Source organism: Triticum urartu, chromosome 6A, assembly GCF_056163025.1.
Source record: "Triticum urartu cultivar PI428250 chromosome 6A, HENAU_Tu73, whole genome shotgun sequence".
NCBI classification, from domain to species: domain Eukaryota; kingdom Viridiplantae; phylum Streptophyta; class Magnoliopsida; order Poales; family Poaceae; genus Triticum; species Triticum urartu.
This window is the reverse complement of record NC_141878.1, coordinates 592,860,587-592,880,192: the sequence shown is the minus strand read 5'-3', so window position 1 is coordinate 592,880,192 and position 19,606 is coordinate 592,860,587. Positions and strand designations below refer to the sequence as shown.

At 44.2% G+C, this 19,606-nt stretch overlaps 2 pseudogenes; both read right to left on the bottom strand.

Moving 5' to 3' along the window:
* Window positions 1-1,870: 1,870 nt before the first annotated feature.
* On the bottom strand, window positions 1,871-12,325 carry LOC147966887 (putative disease resistance protein RGA3; annotated as a pseudogene).
* An 862-nt stretch (window positions 12,326-13,187) lies between these two features.
* LOC147966886 (receptor-like protein EIX2) lies at window positions 13,188-16,691 on the bottom strand (annotated as a pseudogene).
* Window positions 16,692-19,606: the final 2,915 nt, after the last annotated feature.

Here is a 19,606-nt window from a genome sequence, read left to right as displayed (position 1 = left end):
TTAATTTAAACCGTGAGCTATTTTGTACAGCTCGGCTTATAGGTTGTTATAAGCCGGGTGTTTTGCAGTTGCCGGGTGTTTTTCTTTCTTGACTCGGCTTAGTGTAACGTAAGCCGGGTACCTGAAAAATAGATCTCGGTCTATAGTCTTTTAAACGGCTTATAAGTTTTTTCCCGTAGTGTAGAGGTGCGTGTCCCTTCCCATCCGCCCCATCACGGACGACGCCGCTCAGGCTGCTCGCCTGCAGACCGAATGTTGTCCACTGGCATGCCTCCCCAACTCTCCCCGGCCGCGGCGGCGAGGCTGGTAGCCGCAGAGCTCGACGACGGCGGAGAGGTGAACGGAGACGGGCGTGTGCGTGTCATCCACACAACGTGTGCGGATTTAGTTAATTCTATGCTTAAAAATATCAAGCATTTTATTTGTTGAGAGAAACATCTTAAACATTTTATTTGTTTAGAGACTTCTTTCCTTACCATAACATTGAAGATTTTCATCACTTGCAGCAATGGATTCATGTCATCTCCTTAATATGCAGCTTGCTGATTCTTCAGAGGGAGCAAAGGCAGTCACTGACTGGAATATGTGTGTTGTATTTGATATCCTGACGAAAAAACAAAGTGTGAGCCTGGAGAACCTCATTTTGAACATACCATCATTGGGCCAAACGAGTCGAGAATGGTTTTGCTTTCAGATTTGATTGTAGAGATTGGAAGGCATCGTTTCTGCTCATAGAAATCTCCTACTGTATTTGAATATTTTACCTGAATGATCAACCTCATTGTTAGTGGTGGATTCATGTAGATGCAGGAGTCGTACAGAAATGTATTAGATTCAATTAACAGAACTTGATAAAAAAATAGAAATAGCATTGAAACGATTTGATTTGAGTACCCGCTGTGAGTCCACCTTCCTTGGCCATGGCCGGCGGTTATTTCTGCCACGACGGATGTTGCTTCATCGCATCAGGTGGCGAGAATCAGATGTGCTCCCCAACTTCAAACTTTGCATCACTTTAAAGCATGTATTCTCAATATGTTCCGTGCGTGTTTGTGACTGTACTGAATGTACTGTAGTGTTCGAGAAAGATTAATTTGGAAGTCATGTAGCAAAGGGTTTTTGTACCAGCAATAGGTATTTTGGATGTGTGATACTAATACTAGAAGCTAAGTTCTGTGCTCAGACTTAGCATCACACACAACATGAACAACCTCATTCAGTGAACAACCTGAATTTTTCGATTCAGAATCCCCTTTTCCAGATGACGAGTGAAAGCAGAGCATCTCTCACCTGAGATGATTTGGAGCTGATGCCCGAGGAGCTGATTCGAGAGGTAGAGGGGTTGCGGCAGTGTGCATGATGTTCAAACAGATTACTGTAACCCCCATGATGGCCAAACAGATAAGGGTGCAAAAGATGAGCATTTCCTGCTCAAATCAAGTTTGCGTCAGAGATACAACGATGTTCAGAACAATTCTCTTGCAGGCCACAAGCGGCTACCTGTAGACTTGCTTTGAGTTTGATAGGTGAGATGTTCTTTTCCTTTTCCTTTGTTTTATTCTTGCTGGACGGTGTACTAGCTTGGTTTGGCTGGAACACCAAAAAACATGAAAAAGTATTGTTAGCACAGTACGTCACTATGTATGTACAAGCGAGACGACTCTAAATTTGTATTTTGATGCCCAGTAATACATGGAGAATCGTCTTCCTTTCAGTTCAGTTTCATTGTTGGAACATCTCTTGAGTCTCTTGCTCAACAAAAGGTTCTTTTCTTGTAAACATAAGATGTTCACGAATAAGAGATGTTTTAACATTTTTAGTGTGTTCACTCATTTCAGATGGAGCAACATTTTCTGCTCAAATCAAGTTTAATATAATTGCTGTAAAACAGCAGGAATTGTCTCACAAAACCCCTTACACTTGGGTCACACATTACTACTACTGCTACTAGTGCATCGGAGCAAGCAGATGGCAGAAACAACACAGCCACTTCTTTTCTTCTTCTCAACTTCACTTTTGCTTCTTGGGCATCCTGTAACCACCAACGACGCAAGCATGGTCGCGCTCGAAGGGCTCCAGGGTCACCTGCTCCGAGGGCTTGAACTGGTCGGCCTTGAGCTTCTCCCCTTCGCTCGCAAACACGGCCTCAGCAGCCTGGGTCGAGTCGATACAGTTGGCCTGATTCAAAGCAAAGAGCAATGTCAGCTCAAATGGCAACTTCTAAAAGTTACAAGGCAAGTGTTTCTTGGACATGGCATGAAACTCACAGTACCTTGATGGAAATGACGAAGTGGCCACCATTCTTCAAGAAGTATGATGCGTTAAGGGCCTCCTCGTCTTTGGACGGCTCCCAGGGGAGAAGACGTACTATGTCGTTTCAGCTGATTGATTATAGCTTGTGCAGCTTCCTGCAGAATGGATGGGTTCAGCATCTGGTTAGCGTGCGTTTCAGTTTTGTTGGAAATTCATTCTGGGCCACCATATGCAAAATAACAACGGATGTACATAGCATGCACCGTAAAGAAAGCTTAGAAGGCCGCGTTTAGTAGATAGTAAAGCTTGGTAGAGCACTTACAATGTTTTTGATGCGGGCAAGCTAGCCTGCTTCATTTCACTGCTCTCCATATTATGTACCATCTGGGGACTGGCGAGCTGTTGTATACACTGTGGCAAAGACTTGATTCTCTTGTATTCATAACCTTAAAAATGTCTTCGAATGATTTTCTTTCCAGTCAGGTTTTTAAGGTGTTCAAGGCTCTCTGGAAGGGACTCTAGTTTTTGACAACTTGAGATGTCTATTGTTTGAAGATTTTTTAGGCTTCCTAGGCTCTCTGGAAGGGACTCTAGTTTATAGCAACGTGAGAGGTCTAGTATTTGAAGGTTTTCTAGACTTCCAAGGCTCCCTGGGAGGCATTCTATTTTCCTGCACCATGAGAGCTTCAGTGTTTCAAGGTTTTTGAGGCTTCCAATGCTCTCTGGGAGGGACTCTAGTTCAGTGCCTGAGAGGTCTAGTGTTCGAAGGTTTTTGAGGCTTCCAAGGCTCTCTGGAACGGATTCTAGTTTATGGCAGGCTGAGAGGAGTGTACTAAGGTTTTTTAGGCTTCCAAGGCTCTCTGGAAGGGACTTTAGTTTATAGCAGTGTGAGAGGTCTAGTGTTTGAAGGTTTTCTAGGCTTCCAAGGCTCTCTGGGAGGGACTCTAGTTTCTCGCACCTTGAGAGCTTGAGTGTTTCAAGGTTTTTGAGGCTTCCAATGCTCTCTTCAAGAGACTCTAGTCTACTGCATCCTGAGAGGTCTAGTGTTTGAAGATTTTGTAGGCTTCCGAGGCTCTCTGGAAGGGACTTTAGTTTACTGCAGTCTGCGAGGTTGAGTGTTTGAAGGTTTTTGAGGCTTCCAAGGCTCTCTGGAAGGGACTCTAGTTTACGACAGCTATAGAGGTCTAGTGTTTGAAGGGTTTTCAGGCTTCCAAGGCTCTTCGGAAGTGACTTTAGGCGGCGACATAGTGAAAGGCCTAGTGTTTGAATGTTTTGGAGACTTCCGGGGCTCTCTGGAAGGGATTTAAGTCTATGACATTCTGAAAGGCCTAGTGTTTGAAGAGTTTTTAGACTTCCAAGGCTCTCTGGAAGGGACTCCAGTTTACGACACCATGAGAGGTCTAGTGTTTGAATGGTTTTTAGGCTTCCAAGGCTCTCTGGAATGTACATCAATCTCGAGCATACTGAGAGGTCAAGTGTATGAAGGTTTTTGAAGCTTCCAAGGCTCTCTGGAAGTGACTAGTTTATGGCAGCGTGACAGGTCTAGTGTTTGAAGGTTTTCTAGGCTTCCAAGAGTCTCTGTTATGACTTTGACACCGACACAATAGGATAAGTCAAGATGCACTAGACTCCCATGTTTGCTAACCGAGCTTGGTATTGCTGTAATTTCACGTGATCCACTAAGCTTCAGGTAATGTAATTTTGAGAGCCGAGTGATAATCTCGGGAAATTGCCGATCTTGCAGCCCCGGAGCAATAAGAACCTCCAGTTGCTTTAGTTGTCCTAGGGTGCTTGGAAACTCTGTGATGGAGCATCCAGATAAATCCAAAACACGCAAGCACTTTGGAAATGAAAATGCATCACCATGGAATTCACAATCTGAGAAATGCATTGCCCTTAACTTAGGTGGGAAAATAGTTGACATCTTCTTCGCCTTAGTGTAATCTAAAATGTTGCAATTTATAACAGACGCATAGCAGCAATATTCTTTTCTTCCAGTACTGCTTGCTCTTTGAGCATCAAAGATAACCAACTCTTCAGCAATGACCGATCTTGCAAGATCATGCACGAGATCGTGCATGGTGAAGGTTGTTTTTGGAAATTTCTGAAACAAAAAATAGCATTAATTCCACCAAACTAAATTGTCAAGCAAATAGTATTGTTTATATAAATGACGTGACATAATTCTTTGAGAAAGATTAGTATGGTCAACTTGGTAGGCCGTAAAATTGTCTTCGTTTGCACTTCTGCTCAACGCGATTCACCACCTTTGGTTGGCCTTACGCGCTTAAAGCAAGTACATCAGTCTATCTAAATTTCTCCAAAAGGCACTTTAATTTAGAGAGTACCTATAATTGGTAGAGCGTAAAAAGTGCCTCTCCTCCAGCAATTTACCTATAATTAGCTATTTGCCGGTGCGTTGCAATGGGGCATACATATATTCTAGCGGTTCTAACACCAATCATTTTCGGCATATGCCTTACACCCACCATATTCTATATTTTGATAATATTTAATTTGATTTGAGTACGCGTAGGGGAAGACAAGGAAAGTATTTATTTAGTTGAGGTTTTTGTACGATTTGATTTGATTTGATTCGGGTATGGTTAGGGAAGCCAAGGAAAGTTTTGATTTAGTTGAGATTTTGGGAAGATTTGATTTGATTTGATTTGATTGAGTTATGGCTGGACGTGGTTTTGGAAAAGTACCGTTTTGGTTTAGATTATTCCAAGTTACTCTATTTACGTTGTTTCTTATTTTGTGCGGCATCGATTGAGGTTAACAAAAAATCAGCAGAAAACCAAAGGGAGGGTGCGTGGGAAGGAAAAAACCGGGAGAGGAGGTGAGGTGAAAGCCGCGAAACTACCAACTCCCATTTAATAGTAGAGATGCTCTACTATATTTCATTTTGCTTCTATCTATCTTCCTATTTCGTCGAGTACCTCATGTGCGCTAAACTCAATGCAGGCGGGAGCTGCTGCAGGCATTGGCAGAGCTAGTGCGGAGCTGGTGGAGGTAGAGCTCGCGGCGGCGTACCGTTCGCCTTGGGTCACCTTCATGGCTGGGGTGCGGCAGGGAGGCGGAGGATATGGGAGGAAACGGGCCACGACAGCCGTGTTTAGGCCCTACGATCGGCAAAGGTGAGAATTGGGGGGAGGGGAGGGGAGGGGTGGGGAGGTCGGCGGCCAGAGAAGGGTGGGCAGTGCCGGCGTGGGGTGGAGGTTTCCGCATGCATCGGTTGGCCCTTCCCATGCAACATTTTATATAGAAGGGTGTGCTCTTCTCATTTTGGAGGTAGATGAGAGAAATTCAGGTAGAGTGCCTAAAAATTATGAATAGAAAGAGCTTGCACTTTTGCAGTTTTTATGGATAGATGGCTCCTTTATGAATAGAAAGAGCTTGCACTTCCGAAGCTGCCGCCGCCAGCAAGAGGGGTCGTACCCACAATGGAGTTCCCCAGCACCTGCCTCTTGCGAAATCTGTCAGGTTCCTAAGCCAGAATGAAGATCTTCTTGGTGGTGGCTAGTGGCATTGTTGCTTGGCCTGATGTGGTGCTAATGACTGTCGTGGCAGCAAGCAGAGTAGGATTACGACGTGGTAGTGGTCACAAGACTCACAACTCACAAGATGAGAGGTAGATAGAAAATGATAGTGAGAAGGTAAAAATATTAGTCTCCCCAATGTCAAACTGGTGGTCAGAATTGATATGTCTTGCCACATGTGCCACCTCACGACAGAAGTGGTTATGGTGAAAATATGCATACGTGTTTAGAGAACTAGGAAACTGAAATACAAATTCTTTTGGAGGGCGGCGGATAGGTATTTACTAAGGGTGAACTACACATACAGTATGCATCTGTTACATTTTTTAGGGAAAATTATTGTTCAGCCAAATATATATATAGACTATTTGATAAGCCAAATAAAATACAGTACTATGCATTAACTGGATGTGTAGTGATCCAAATGGCTTTTGACAAGGGGAAACTACAACTAACATGTATGCCTTTGCACAGTAATTGTTGCATACCATTTGATAATTGAGTAAAAAAGAATACTCTCTATTCTATAATGTAAAGGTATGCCATAGTAACTCACCTTGCGCAATTTTGAATGCTGAAGGAAAGACATCCCGAGGAATTGCCTAACATACTTCTCACCAAGTTGCATGGCCGAAAAGTTATTAGATGGCTCGATGAAACCCAGAGCAATCCATTGCTGGATAAGATCATCTTTACTTATATTGTGACCTTTAGGAAAGATGCCACAATAGGCAAAGCATAACCTCAAATATGGTGTCAGAGTATTGTAACTTAACTTCAAGGATGGTAACACTGTACTATCAGAAAATGGTTCATCCCAAATATCACTATTGCACATTGCTTCCCAGTCACTAAGATCCATTCCAGATAGCAAGAATCCAAGTGCTTGAGCTGCTAATGGCAAACCTCCACATTTCTTTGCAATCTTCTGTCCAACTGGTTCAACTTGCTTTTTATCAACTCTAGATTCAAAGCCACTGTTTTGCTTGATTATTCTCCAACACATATCATTGTCCAAGGGATCTAGCATATATGCTTCAACAGTACAGATTTTTCTTGCAATGTCTATGCTGCGTGTTGTGACTAAAACTCTCATCTTGGAGCTTACATTCAACATAAGCTTGAGTTGATCCAGTTGGAAGTTATCTGTCTCCCATATGTCATCCAAAACAATTAGAGTCTTCTTATCTTGAGGTAGATGTTTAAGATGTTGGTTTATCAACTGCCTTGTATCTAGATTTTGGCTTCCTTTTTCTACTTGAGAAATTATGGAGTTCCCTATTTTTTTCAAGTCAAACACCTGGGATACATAGACCCATACCCGATGATCATACTCTTTGAACTGAGCATCATTGAAGATCAGTTGTGCCAAAGTTGTCTTTCCTATGCCTCCAAGCCCACAAACAGGGAGAATTGTGATATCTTCTTTGTTGCTGCTAGTGCATAACAAAGACAGAACATTCATCCTGTCTTTGTCTCTCCCTATGATGAGTGATTCAATCACATCTGATGTTGTTTCCCGTGGATTAGGAATCTGGTGCACATTAATTAGGCTGGAGTTATCATGTGTGAATTTGAAACTCTCGTGATCCTCTTTGATCTTTCTTAGCTGACCTCTCATCTTCTTCATCTTATAAGCCATGGTAATCTTGGGTGCAATAGAAAAACAGTCCAGCTTCTCAATCATCTACAAGAAGTTTAAACAAGTCATTATGAAATAATATAAGACATGGGAGCAACTAGCTACACCCAGCATTAATAAGAAGTATGTTCATCTCTCTACCCGATAACTGCATGGTAGATGTAGGAGTATATAGGAATGCACTTGGAAGTAAAGCATTTTTTTTATGTATAAATAGCTCCCCTTTTAGAACATTTTTTATTCTTTTACAGCCAGTTTCAAGTTGCAATTTAACTAGAGCACATTTGCCTATATTGGAAAGTGCTTTCAGATGATCATGGTTTTCTGGGAAATAATATATTAGGAAACTAATAATCATATGATTTAACTAAAAAGACAAATTCCGTACTGGCTATATAGGAATATTAGTTAATTAACTAAAACCGATCGAGTGAAGACACATGCGGCTTATGCATACCTTTCTGGAGGCCGGTTCACGGTTAGCTTGGAACACCTCCGTAAGGAGCATGTAAGAGATGTCGTAGGGAGCGTTCTTGAGCTGGTTGAGCCATAGCCGCACCAACTCCTCCGCGACAGACCACCAACAATTTTTTTCTACTTTGATGTAAAATATAGCTTGTCTTGTAGTACATGTACACCCAGTTTCATGGGATTTGTACCATGCAAGTGCTGATTTAAGTAGGCCCATCATTAATTTTCATTTTTAGGAGGGCATCAACAAATTTCAAGATTCAAGCGTTGCAATTTAACTAGTGCACCAGTTGCTTACATTACAAAGTACTTTGAGATGATCAAGCATGGTTTTGTAGGCAATAATGTAATTAACAATCAAATTATTTAACCAAAGCAAAAAACTCTGTACTAGCCAGGAATAATAATTAACGAAAAACCGATCAAGATAAGGCACGGGCGGCATATGTATACCTTTCTGGAGGCTGGTTCACTATTAGCTTGGAACTCATCGAGCATGTAAGAGATGTCGTAGGCAGTGTTCTTGAGCTGGTTGAGCCACAGCCGCACCAACTCCTCCGTGACAGACCGCCTCTCAGCATCCTTGAGCGCCGCCTCCATGTACTGCAATGTGTCCTTCATGTCCTTGAGGTCGTCCTTGAAGCTGCACAGCATGGTGACCTCATCCCCGATGGCAGAACCCAGCTTATTGCCCACTGCCGAGACCACAGCTGAGGCAAGTAAACCGGCTACATGCGCCATGTTGTTCGTCTTCGCCGTACTTTTTCTCTCTCAAGTTGCAGTATGGCAATTGGAGGAGATGTGAACACTGCCGAGTGCCTGAAATGACGCAATTATCAACTCATGCATGGTCATAAGCTATGTATGACCCCATGCTCCACCAAGATGGTAAGGGATCATCTACCTTGCTTAATTGTGGTACTGGACGCATCACAGCACACGTAAGCTTTAGCTTTACCAGCAGGATGGGGTCAAGAAAAGAATCTCAAGTTTTTCTCACTGCAAAGGAAAAACGAAAGGAACCAGTGAGAAGAAAAGAATGTGAACTCCCTCTGAAAATCAAAGGAATTGAGAAGAATCCTATTCCCCGATGCATTCTTTTGTCTGTATATAGCTTTTGAGCAGTTTTAAAACTATCAAATTCTTTAGTTCTGGATTTCACTGATGTAGACTAGCTGAAATACTGTTTGCACAGTTGCCTTCATCCCCAAAAAATCATAACCAGTTTACAGTACAGATAGCAGGACCACAAACAAAAAACAGAATCAGAAGATTTGTAGGATTACTTACAGTGAAATCACCTTCTTTGTATCTGCTGCCAGGCTGCTTGCTTGAGCAAATTTAGCAATCTTCGCCTTTTCTCTCTCAAGTTGTAGTATTCCAATTGGAGGAGGGTATAAACACAGCCGAGTACAAGAAATGACCCATGCAACCGCCAACTCATGCATGGTCATATGTATAACTCCATGCTCCACTGAGATGGAAAGGGATCATCAACCTTGCTTAATTATGACAACGCACGCAGCATGGCACACATTAGCTCTAGCTTTACCAGAAGGCAAGGGTCAAGAAAAGAATCTCAAGTCTTTCCAGCTGTAAAGGAGAAGGGAAAGGAACCAGGGAGAAGAAAAGAATGTGAACTCCCTCTGAAAAGGAATAGAATTGAGAAGAATCATATTCCTTGATGCATGCCTTGGTCTGTGTATAGCTTTTGAGCTCATTGAAAGACTTAAGTTCTAGAGTTCACTGATGGACAATTTAACAGAAAGACTATGGATTGCACAGTTGCCTTCATCCAAAAAAAATCATAACCAGTTTACGATACAGATAGCAGGATCACAAACTAAAAAGAGAATCAGAAGATTTGCAGGATTACTTACAGCGAACCCACCTTCTTTGTATCTGCTGTCAGGCTGCTTGACCAAATATAGCAATCTGCTTGGCACCTTGGTTAATTTTCACTATCCTGCAAGAAAATATTGCATCAGTATATAAAACAAAGCTGGGAACAAAAAGAGAGAACACACACTATGAAGAAAAGAATGACTGAAGATTTTTCCAAAGTAGGCAGTAATAGCAGAAGGGGAGGAAGCTCTCAATTATTACAAAATTATGCAACAGCACATAGATATTTACAGAAGCCATGGGTGGTTCCTTGCTTGTGTCATGGCGGGTAAGGTCCAGGTGTAGGGAGCCTATTTTACTTGTACCTGCCGCCGTTCATCAGGTTTCCTCGACAACGCCTCAGCCTACAAGCACCGTCTGTCAGTTCTTGCGGCGATGATGCCGAGCAACCGAAGCCGGCACCCCCTGATGCGAGGGAACAGAGGATGCTCTGCCTTGGGGTCAATATCTCCTCTAGCCACCTCTCCCATTGGCCATTTCGCACGCTGCGACCACTCTGAAATATAAGGAAGGCTGAACCCCGAAGCACACAAATATGTAAGAAAAGAAAATGTTCATCTATGGTCAATAGATCCAAAATTTGGGTGCTCTGTTGCTATTTACAAATCTACAACATCATCATGTACATAATCTGCACAATAAATTCATCAAACGCTTTACGGGATAAAATCAGAGGTTAAAATACAGTTCAACCTAGCCACAGATTCTTCAAAATTATGCAGTAGCATGATCTCTGCCCACAACGGGCACAAGAAGTTTTTGTTCACATGTCAAATATGCACTGGCAGAAAATTGAGGGTTTAATTCAAGCAGGCATAACTTTGCATTTGATCCTAATATGCAATGATCACAACATGAATTTAACTGACGAAGCAGTCATTGTAGCCACATTTATGAGGCAGCGACCCATCACAGGCAGGAAGAAATGAAAAACAGACAGAAGATCTTCACCTCCGGCGACCATGCCAGGATCGGATCAGATCCACGGGAGGCGGTTGAGGAGGGCCGGGGCGGAGGCATCGTCGGGAACTCGGGATCATCCGAGTGCGTGTGTGTCGCTCCCCATCCGCCCCACCACGGACGACGCCGCTCAGGCTGCTGGCCTGCAGACTGAACGCCGTCCCTTGGCATGCCTCCCCAACTCTACCCGGTCGGGGCGGCGAGGCTGGGAGCCGCAGAGCTCGACGGCGGTGGAGAGGTGAACGGAGACGGGCGTGCGCGTGTCTGTCATCCGCACAACCTGGGCAACCATTTTAGAGGGCCTGATGGGCTGGGCCGGTATAACGTGGGCCCAGCTGCCTTCCTCCCCCAAAATGATGACGCCGTCGACTCTGCTCGCTCCGCCGTATGGGTCTCGCCCTGCAGAGTTTCGATCAATTCGCTCGAGGTCAGTCAAGTGAGCAAGAGAGTAAGCGTCCGAGATGAAAATGATGGATTTGGCCAATGATCCTGTTTAGCTATCTGTTTATGTACGTATATGACTATGATTATAATCATCTTGTTTATACCCTCTGTTTGCCCTCTGTTTTGTTCCAACATACTATGAGTCTGAGGTAGGTAGCTGTTCATACAGGTTTCTCTTTGCCATCATTCATGTTGTTGACGGGCAATTAGTATGAACAGGACTTATTTCCTTACCATAGCATTGTTGATTTTCGTCAGAAATGTATGATCGTTTCCAGCAATGGTTTCTTGTCATCTCCTTAATACGCGGCTTGCTGATTCTTCAGAGTGAGCAAAGACAGACACTGACCGGAATGTGTCTGTTGTAGTATTTGATATCTCCAGAGGGAACCTGTTTTATAATATGTCAATTTGGGGTTAAGCGCCGGTTATTTTCTCATGTAGATAGTGAGCAACATCGGCCGTTCTAGAGTCATGGAATCTCGCGCCAAGAAGCCTAGAAAGGCACTCCTGGCCAGTGTTGTGTCTCCACTTTCCATGGCCATGGCCAGCAGTTACTTCTGTAACTGTCGCGATGGGTGTTGCCTCGTTGCATGGGGTGGCAAGAACCAGATGTGCTCTCCAACTTCAAACTTTGCATCACCTTAAAGCATGTATTCTTCATATGTTCCGTGCGTGTTTGTGACTGTACTGAATGTACTGTAGTGTTCGAGAGAGAATTAATTTGGAAGCAGTCATGTATACAGCAAAGGGTCTTTGTACCAGCTATATGTATTTTGGATGTGTGATACTCATAACAGAAGCTAGGTTTTTATCACACACACAACATGAATTTGTGCACTGGTGCAGTAAACAACCTTATTCAGTAAACAACCTGAATTTTTTTTGATTCAAAATCCCATTTTCTAGATGATGCGTGAAAGCAGAGCATCTCTCCGCTGAGCTGATTTGGAACTGATGCCCGAGGAGCTGATTCATGGCGTTGGTGTTGGTTCGATCTATACACTTTGGGATCGCCTAGTGGTTCTTGATTTCTGTCCATGTGCCAACCTTGAGCACTCCGCTGATCCTGGGGGGTGCTTGGCTGAAACAGAGACCCTTATACATACACCAACTTTTGCTTGTTTGCATGTGAAACAGGGAGCGCCTACTTTCAGCATTGTTTTACACTTTTCATTTCGTTTTCTTCTGCAGGCTCGTGCATTTTTGGATGTTCTAACTGTCTGAGTTTCCATGAGGCCGAAGAGCCACTAGAAATTCACTGGTGCTCCTGTTACAACGCAGTTTCCTCGCAGCTTTTTCCTTGTTTTACATGTCTATCATGAGAAACAGAAAATTATATACTGGCTTCAGTTCCTGGGTGCTGTAACACGGATCAGTACTTTCCATAGATTGCTGGCTGCTGTAAAAAAGCATCTTGATTTTGCACATAACAAAACAGAGACTAGCACAGGCAGGGGATCATGCAAACATTCATAGTGGCTCCTTCCCAAAGTGCAAATATACCCCAAATTTCATCTCTGGCATAAAAGAGACTGTAGAAATTACATAGCCACTTCTTTTCTTCTTCTTAACGCCAACGATGCAGGCGTGGTCGTGATCAAAGTCCTTGAACTGGTCGGCCTTGTGAACTTCTCCACTTCGCTGGCCTCGGTGGGCATGGTTGAGTTGAGTAAAAAATGTCTGCTCAAATGGCAACTTCAGATTAGCATGAATAAGTCTACAAGCACTGATGGTGAACAAAGGTTTCTACCTCCTGCCTCTTGAACCTTGATATATCTTCTATATTATACAAACAAGTCTGTTCAAATATTGACCAACTGGTGTCATTTTTTCCCTATGCCAATGAATTATTACTCTTTGGGAATGTACAACGCAAACTGAAGAACATGAAAAAGGCAGAGTACCCATATGGGGCTGTATCTTTCTCCATGCAGTGCACAGCGACGAGCGAACAATGGCTGACTTCAGCATAAATAATCCACAGACATATACACTTCATTTGTTACAATACAAACATACAAATACCAGTACATCAGTACAATACATACGTCCAGCCAAGGCCCCTTTAGAGTTACACAAATAGGGATATGGTGCGAACATACAAATAATATTTAGATACAAACAATTCGCTTTTCGTGGAGTTGGGCACTTCATGGTGCGCCGTCTTGAGTTTTCTCCATCATGTGAGCCCACCTTACAGCCACTTGCACATAAACCATGTCGTACATCATATCAACAAACTGGAAGAAGGCAGCCCTCCATGTCCTCTTCATCAACATGGTGCAGAAAACTATCCACAGACCCACCACAAATCCAATGCTCATGGCAAGATAAATGGATGGCATATGATCTATATCCTCGAGGCCACTTTTCTCTGCATCATGTGTTGAGCAGTTCCTGCCAACAGGATCTCCACAAAGACCAGGGTTACCGGTGTAGATATACATCTGGTTGTCAAGAGCTTGTAGCTGTTGTCCGGATGGTATTGCACCAGACAGATTGTTGTATGACAAGTTCAAGTGGCTCAAATAAGTTAAAGCTGACAAACTTGATGGTATTGCACCAGAAAACCCATTGAAGGACAGGTCGAGTGAGTCCAACTGCCTTAAATCACCAATTTGGTTTGGGATTGCTCCTGTGAGTTGATTGTTTGACAAGTTCAGATTGGTAAGCCCAATGAGCAAAGTTATCTCCTCTGGAATCTGTCCTTCAAAACTATTACTTGACAAATCAAGAACTACCAGTAACTGGTAAATTGCAAAGGTGTAGTCATGCTTTTGGTCCTTTGTGATTACTGGGATGCTCTCTTCATAAATGTAATCCCCTGTGTCCTGCGACACCACTGTCATCATTGCCTTCAGGTTTGATAAAGACCATGGTATGCTTCCTGTTATGTTGTTGTGTGCTATATCCAAATAATGAAGACCATTAAGGGAAGTGAGACTCTTAGGAATATGACCACTGAACATATTTGACCTCACTCTTAATATTTTCAACTTTGGCACTTTTTGGGGTAACCATTCTGGCAATCCTCCAAATAACCTGTTGTAAGAAAGATCAAGGAACATTAATCTTGACGACCTTTGAAGAAATTTAGGGAATTCACCAGTGAGATCATTGTTATTCAAGGCTAAGCTCAGCATGTCAGAGCCAAATTGATCTGTAGAGTTTGGAACAAGTTCCTTTTGGCACTGCATAATATCTCCTGTTAACTGGTTTCCTGATAGGTCCAACCTTTTTCAGTTTAGTCAATTGGCATATAGACGACGGGATGGTGCCTATGAATTGATTGTTTGCAAGCAACAACTCTTCGAGTAGTGGAGCATTTAACTCTGATGGCAATGAACCAGATAAAGAGTTTGAAGACAGGTTCAGTCGTACTACATTTATAGGAAACTGTGGAACTTGACCTGTAAACTTATTGGACCCGAGATGTATATAGCCAGCTAACATGTGTTGTAGATTTGTCGGTAATGAGCCATGCAATTTGTTTCCTGATGCTTGCAAGATTGAAGCTCGGGAAAATGTGACCCAAAACCACTCAGGAATAACATCATCCAGATTTGCATCACCAAGGACAAGAATATCAATGTCAGATTGCCCTTTAAGCCACTCTGGAAAATTGGGCCCAAGTTGGCATGACTGGAATCTTGCGACCTTTAGTCTAAATGGAGGAACCCATTTTTGGTTGATAGCTAATATCAAAGAGTTGTAGGACAAGTCCAGATACTCTAAATTCAATAGGCCTGTAAAATGCTCCTCCACGAGCACACTATTTAATTTATTATGGCTGAGGTCGAAAAACTTTAAATTACCTAAACTTGCAAATTGTTCTTTCAAGAGCACACCACTGAATTTATTATAGCCGAGGTCCAATTTCTTTAAGTTGCCTAGACTTGCAAAAAATTCTTTGAAGAGCATACCACTGAAGTTATTGTGGCTGAGGTCTAAAAGCCAAAGCTCTAATTTCCCTAAATTTGCAAATTGTTCTTTCAAGAGCACACCGCTGAAGTTATTGTGGCTGAGGTCCAAAAGCTCCAATTTCCCTAAATTTGCAAATTGTTCTTTCAAGAGCACACCGCTGAAGTTATTGTGGCTGAGGTCCAAAAGCTCCAATTTCCCTAAATTTGCAAATTGTTCTTTCAAGAGCACACCGCTGAAGTTATTGTTCCTGAGGTTCAGCTTTTTCAAATTACTCAGTGCTCCAACTCCTACAGGTAGAGGGCCAGTCAACATGTTTTTAAATGCTCGAAGAACACTGAGATTGGTCATGTTACCAATCCAACTAGGTAGATTCCCTGTGATATTTGCATACTCCACAGAAAATTCTTGCAATGTATTCCATGAACACTTTGGCAATCGCTCCATGAGCTCCCCTATGTTTGAATCTAAGTTGTTATGGCCGAACCTCATTATTTCCAAATTGCACAAATTTTCCAATTTTTCTGGTATCAAACCCACAAGATTGTTCCAACTAAAGTCTATGACTTGAAGGGACGTCATGTTTGCCAAATCACTAGGAATGGATCCTTCCCAGCCGGAACTGAAGAGGTAAAGCTCCTTAAGGCCTATGAGATTCCAAAACCATGCGTGCTTGAGTGAAGTATGGAAGGTGTTATCAGACATATCAAGGACTTCGAGATGTGTGAGATTGGAAAGTGATACACTAGCAAACATGGTACTATTTAGTCCACACTCGGACATGCGAAGCACTTTAAGAGAAGGAAGCATGTTAACCCTCTGAAACCAATCCCTCGTAGAACTAAGATCCACATCACTCATGTCAAGATGTCTCAACAAAGAGAGATGTGGCAACCATGCAAGATCCACTATGTAAGAGTTATTCCCATAATAATCATAATTCCAACTGAGATCAAGATATTGCAACTTTGAGAGATTGCCAAGTTGGGAAGGTATTCTCCCACTGAATCCTGCCGACGAGAGGTTGAGATACCTTTGGTTCTTGAGAGAAGACAAGAAGACAGGGATGCTTGTGCCATTGAAGTCATTCCAGCTCAGATCAAGATACCTCAAGTGTTGTAAAGTAGCCAAAGAAGAGCTCATCTCGCCCGCCGACAAGCTCAATGATCTGCTCTTGTAGTCGCTATAGTAGTCGATGTAGTCGCTGTAGTACTCGTACACGTAGTCGTACATGTAATAGCCCATGTCGTTCATGTCGATGTTGCGGAGGTTGAGGTTGATGAGATGGCCCGTTCTGTTGCTGCACCGGACTCCCTTCCGTTGGCAACAATCCTCACCCTGCCATGACGAGAGACGGCCAGCAGGGTCCAGGAGGCTTGCCTTGAAGGACAGAAGCGCATCTCGCTCGCTGCTGATGCAGGCGCCTGATACACTCGCTTGGCCATGGGAAGTGGATGTTTCTTGGAAGATCAATAGGCAAAGGAGTAGTGCAGTTCCTCGGATGAGGAGCACGAGCTTAGTCATATTGATTGGAAATGGCGGATGGAAAGGACAATGGATGGAAAGGAGTATCCGAGTATGGTCTACAAACCACGTCCTATACTCAAGGTGTGGCTAGAATTTGTTGATTGGGACAGCCGACCATGCAAAACACGGCAGAAGTTGGAGCTGGAATTTCTATCCAGGATTGCACCAGTAATATCCGCACATATATTGTGGGTCAGGTCACACATCCAGCGCTAAAGTCTAGAGAGTTTTTTCAGTGTTGGCAACCCCTCCCTCTACCAGCTGAAATACACAAATTTAGATGCATAAATACAAAGACTCGTAGCTCTCAGTAGTTGTCAGTACTCAGCAATCAGCAAAACGAATCAAAAGGGCAGTATTTCAAAAAACACATCAGAATTTGACCAACCACTCCCATTGTATGGTCCACAAGCAAAGGCAGTCCAGGTCTTGGTCTTTGTCATGTTTTTTTTCAAAAATGGGGGACTCCCCGGCCTCTGCATCAGAACGATGCATACGGCCACATTTATTAAAAAATAAAGTAGTTCAACAACGTCTTGCAGTCTGCAACAAAATGAGAAGCTGGCTCACAAAGAGCAACAAAAGCAAAAAAGGCCCAAAAGCCACAACCGGCTGGCATAAGATAGATAGGTAAACTAATCGCCTATCCTATTACATGACCGTCATCCAAACCGGTTGAAGATATCCCGCGCTACCATCTCCCACCGGGGAGATCCAGTAACCAAACGCTCCCTGGCCTCCGTCGGAGTGAGTAAGGACCACATACGGATTAGCGCAGTAGCCCGGAATAAAACCTGCAAAAAATGAATAGTTGTTGTTCTGTTAAAAGCCAAATCATTTCTGCAGTTCCAAATTGCCCATAACAACGCACACGCTCCTACGCGAATTTGTCTAGCTGTTTCAGACTCTAGGCCAACTAGCCACGTTCCAAATAACGACCTGATCGAATTCGGAGGAGTAATGTTAAAGGCAATTTGCGCCGAGCACCACAAAACCCTCGCCAACGGGTAATCAAAGAAGAGGTGCTTGATAATTCATCCCGATCACAGAAACTACACCTAGTAGAGCCTGTCCAATTGCGCTTAACCAAGTGGCCGCCATTCTTCAAGAAGTATGATGCATTAAGGGCTAAGATTCTAGCCTGTGGGACAGAAGATGCAATGACAAGGCTCAGAAGTGCTCAATCGCAATATTAACAAGTCACCCGCATCATGCTTCAATATTCGAGCTGAGGCTTTCTTATTGATAAAAGTATTCCAGCTGAAATTTGAGTACCAAGTATATCCCCTCAATGTGAGAATGAATTCAAAATCAAGCCTCAACATGGGTTTAATATTGTGTGCAATGAAAGAATGCAAGCAAAGATATCAGATTATAAGACAACACAATGTTATCAAAGATCAAACTGGAAATAGTAACCGGACCAGCGAACTTAAAAGCAGAAAGAGAAGTGTAGTTCCTCGGCAGCCTGGGTGGAGTCGAAACAGTTTGCCTGGCCAAAGGAAAGAGCAACGTCAGCTCAAATGGAAATTTTAGATTTTCTAAGGCATGCTCCAAGTATGTCACTGAGTGGTACCTTGATGGAAATGATGAAGTGGCCGCCATTCTTCAAGAAGTATGATGCGGTTAAAGGCTAAGATTCTAGCCTGTGGGAAATAAGATGCAATGACAAGATATAGAAATGCGCAACCACAATATTAACAAGTCACCCACATCATGCTGCAATATTCAAGCTGAGGGTTTTTACTGAAACGGTACTCAAACTTCAGGAAGAGCTAGCATTATAATTTGCGTCTTGCTGTGAACATATACAATGGGCTAATATCAACTTGAAGGAAAATTGGAGAGCGTTCCTTCAGTTCCCAATGCTCGAAACACAACAGCAAATAGTTCTGGAATGCAGACAGAAACCAGTCAAAATAGGTGCAGTTACCTCGAGGCCGCTGCACCAACCTCCGAGCCTCCGAAGCACTGGTACCAATCGGCACTTTCAAGAAGGGACGCGACGATGACGACGCTGCTGTCAAGGGTTTCCCCCAGTACACTGTGAGGAGAGAGGAAGGGTAGCCCCGACGCCCTTCAGGAAGGTCAGGCGGTACCCACAAGCGCCACCGCGTCGGTGTCGGCCAAGCCAACAGGGATTTCTCCCGATCTCAACCTCCACCTCAGGCACTTCAGAGCTCGCCACCAAACAGACCCTCACCCTGCGCCAACCCGGACACGAAGCTTCCCACGCCGTCTCACCACGGCACCGTGAAGCATGGTCCGCACAAAGAGGGAGAGGAGCCGGGACTAGGGAAGCATCACCGTCGGCACGCGGGAGGGCCCCACCTCCACCGTCAAAGACGGTAGCTGACCGGACGCAATAGCAGGAACATACCAGGCCGTGGCCGCACAGGCCCGGCCGGGATCTCCGAGGCCCATAAAGTTCCCGCCTTCGCGCTGCAACCGGCACGCCGTCGACGCCGCCGCCCCTGTCCAAGCCGCTCCCCTGCCTCCCCGCACAGAGAGCCGCCAAGTGGAAGCACCACCTCCACGCGCACCGCCGGCCACCACCACCAGGTCGCCGGACCGCCACCGGCCGAGCCACACCACCACCGCACGCCCGCGACAGAGAGGAACCAACGCAGCCGTCGGGGGCCCGAAGCCGGACCCCAGCCGCCGCCCACGCCGCCCGCAGCCCGCGCCGCCTGCCGGACGGATCCGGCCGCCACGGCGAGGCGCGCACCACCGCGCAGCTGGCCACGCCGCGCCATGGGAAATCACATGTGATGTATTTGCGACATGCGTATGCCATGTGCAGACGATAGAGGGGCATGCCCAGCCATTGGTAGTGTGAAATTACCTCGGCGACATGACTGATCCAACCATTTGAATCCTTGGAAAGTCGTATGATGCCGGAAATCCTCGGGAGTTGTCACGGAGTCATTGAATGGTC